This window comes from Limulus polyphemus, unplaced genomic scaffold, assembly GCF_000517525.1.
Source record: "Limulus polyphemus unplaced genomic scaffold, Limulus_polyphemus-2.1.2 Scaffold10814, whole genome shotgun sequence".
Classification (NCBI taxonomy): Eukaryota; Metazoa; Arthropoda; class Merostomata; order Xiphosura; family Limulidae; genus Limulus; species Limulus polyphemus.
In genome coordinates this window covers 10993-14358 of record NW_013676424.1, presented here as the reverse complement: position 1 = coordinate 14358, position 3366 = coordinate 10993, and positions in this window count along the sequence as shown.

Here is a 3366-nt window from a genome sequence, read left to right as displayed (position 1 = left end):
GATCAGAATTCCTATATATTTTTTATGGTTACAATACAGTCCGCGTTACTCGAAGTAGAACGTTTCAGGACAGTATACAGTATGTCAGTTTAACAGTATTGAACTAAATAAAGCATGATCAGAATTCCCATATATTTTTTATGGTTACAATACAGTCCGCGTTACTCGAAGTAGAACGTTTCAGGACAGCATACAGTATGTCAGTTTAACAGTATTGAACTAAATAAAGCATGATCAGAATTCCCACCCCCATATGGTTGCCCCTTCAACTTCTCCAGTCCTTTCAGTGTCCACGCTCTTGACAATGTAAACATTAACTAATCGGGATAATATAAACACATTTTGGTCACGTAAGCTAAGCCTAAGTGTGTATATCCTAGGCTTAGCTTTATCTTGGTAACTTACAAGTGTAAACAAAGTAATAAATTTCCTTCTAAACTCAGTAAGTTTTATTATATTTGTTGTTAAGGTTTTATTTAGGTCTAAATAAAGTAACCTGTGAAGATCGCATAACACTGCAAGGGTCTATAGCCAACTTGAAACAATAGTTTTGTTTCTGGTACAATGTAGGAGCAGGGAAGACTTACACCATGGTAGGAACAGACAGAGATCCCGGAGTTATGGTTCGTGCTCTGAGCGATTTGTTTCAAGTAGTGAAAAACAAGAGCGACACCACGATGTATAATGTTACCATGTCTTATTTAGAGGTAATACATTATAGATAAGAATCTTGTTCTCCTCATGATCGTGTCTTTGAAAGGTTAAATGAAATCATGTGCGGGGTTAACGATGCTTCAGACTGCAACGTATATATTTGGAAATGAAATATTTTTATATTCTGTAGATCCCTAAACTTTACTGTAAAACTTCCGTGTTTAAAACAAAGTCGATCTTATACTGTAACTGACGCTTATTTTCATGACAATTAGTCCAAGTATATCAAACCACCTGGTCCCGATAAACACCTGGCGACACCAATTTATATCTCTCACTCACGTGCTTCACTCTCTCTGGTTCGTCGTGATTAGAGCGTCTGTATAAAATATCTCATTCCTGATCGGCTCTTCAATACACCTAATTGAAAGTAAATACACTCATTTCCGAGTCTTATTTTATTGTTGAACATTATCGTTTTTATTTCTATTACCTGTCTCAAGCTCAAGTTGTGATTAATTTATTTAAATCGAACCGTGAAAATACCATAAAGTGGAAAATATTACTGGAAAAAGGTTCTAGCATTTGGTCGTCATAACTCAAATATTCAATCAGAGCGCTTTCTAGTGATGGTAGACAATAAAAACAGATCTGTGTTGGAAAGTTCCCCTGTGAGTCCAAGATAAATTTACGAACTTACAACGCTAAAATCTGGCGTTCGATTCCCCGCGATGGACACATGAAATAGCCGCATGTAGCTTTGCGCTAAATAAACCAACCAACGATAAAACGCTCTGAACACAGAGCTTCTATATATTTTCATTCAAGTATTTTGTAGTGTTCACACCGTTGTCTGGGTTACGGGGATTAAGTTTAAAGAACACTGTAGTATACTAGACAGTGGTATCATGATTAGAGAACACTGTAGTGCACTCCAGAAAATGCTCATAGAATTATAACCCAATCCAGAAAATGCACGTAAAGGTATAACACGCTCCAGAAAATGCTCCTAAAGCTCTAAACCACTCCAGGAACTGCTCATAAAACTATAACTCACTGCAGGAACTGCTCGTAAAACTATGACCCGTTCCAGGAAGTGCTCGTAAAGCTATTCGGTTCTTTAACAAATGCAAGGAAAACTTTAGTATTACCTTGTACAATGACGTTGTCTTTTGACTTTTGGTTTTTTTCTGTTGTTTTCTTTGAGGATATCTTGAACAGTTTTTTTTAAATATATAATTTTGTCATCTCGCTTTTCCAAGTACGGTCAAAGTATATATTTAATCGTCCGCATATTATAGGGGTATAATCAGAAATATACAGTTGAAATTTATTTCTCATTGAAAAATTCAGCTCAGAAGGTAGCAGGTTTTATTATTATACACTGCAAATGTTGCCTGAACAAGGTTAAGATATAGAACAAAACGTATAATTTAAATGTTGCCTGAACAGGGTTAAGATATAGAACAAAACGTATGATTTAAATGTTGCAAGAACAGGGTTAAGGTAGAGAACCAGAAGGAAGCTATATATATATGTTGCAGGAACAAAGTTGAAATAAGAACCGGAAGGAAGTTATATATATATATATGTTGCAGGAACAAAGTTGAAATAAGAACCGGAAGGAAGCTATAAATGTGTATATTTAAATCAATTGGCAAACTGATACAGATACATCAGTTCCAAACATCAGTGTAGACGTATCAATAGCAGACATCAGTCCTGATTCAACCAACATTATCGATCCAAATGACCCATTCCTTACTTCCGGTATCACGAAGTACTAGCTAAACCAATAAACACTGGTAATCGTCTGATTAATTGGAATCTAGATAAAGGTGAAATATCTGCTGGTGGAAATGAGTCGAAATTTGTTACATTTTAAACAAACAGTATTTTGATTACCTTCTGCCAAATAGGGACCATCTTGGTATTAATATAGGTATGATAAACGTAATTCTGTCACGTTTCGAAACATATTCGAAATTTAGGTTTAGCTGCAAACTGTTTGTTTGTTTGTTTGGGAGTTTCGCGCGAAGCTACACGAGGGCTATCTGCGCTAGCAGTCCCTAATTTAGCAGTGAAAGACTAGAGGGAAGGCAGCTAGTCATCACCACCCACCGCCAACTCTTGGGCTATTCTTTTACCAACGAATAGTGGGATTGGCCGTCACATTATAATGCCCCCACGGCTGAAAGGGCGAGCATGTTTGGCGTGACGGGGATTCGAACCCGCGACCCTCAGATTGCGAGTCGAGTGCCCTTTAACCACTTGGCCATGCCAACTGTTAATCAATGATCGTACACTTCAACGATCATGTATACTTGACCATTTTACTACAAATAGTGTTACTACACTTCAACGATCATGTATAGTTGACCATTTTACTACAAATAGTGTTACTACACTTCAACGATCATGTATTGTTTACCATTTTACCACAAATAGTGTTCGTACACTTCAACGATCATATATTGTTTACCATTTTACTACAAATAGTGTTAGTACACTTCAACGTTCATGTATTGTTTACCATTTTACTACAGATAGTGTTACTACACTATAACGATCATGTATTGTTCGTACACTATTAATAAGTCTAAATGTAAAATAATTACAAATTCAAGACGGAGGACAGTTTCCCAAACAAGTGTGATGACACATATATCAGGCAAACGAAAATATATGAGAAGCTGTAAAATGGTAAACAAT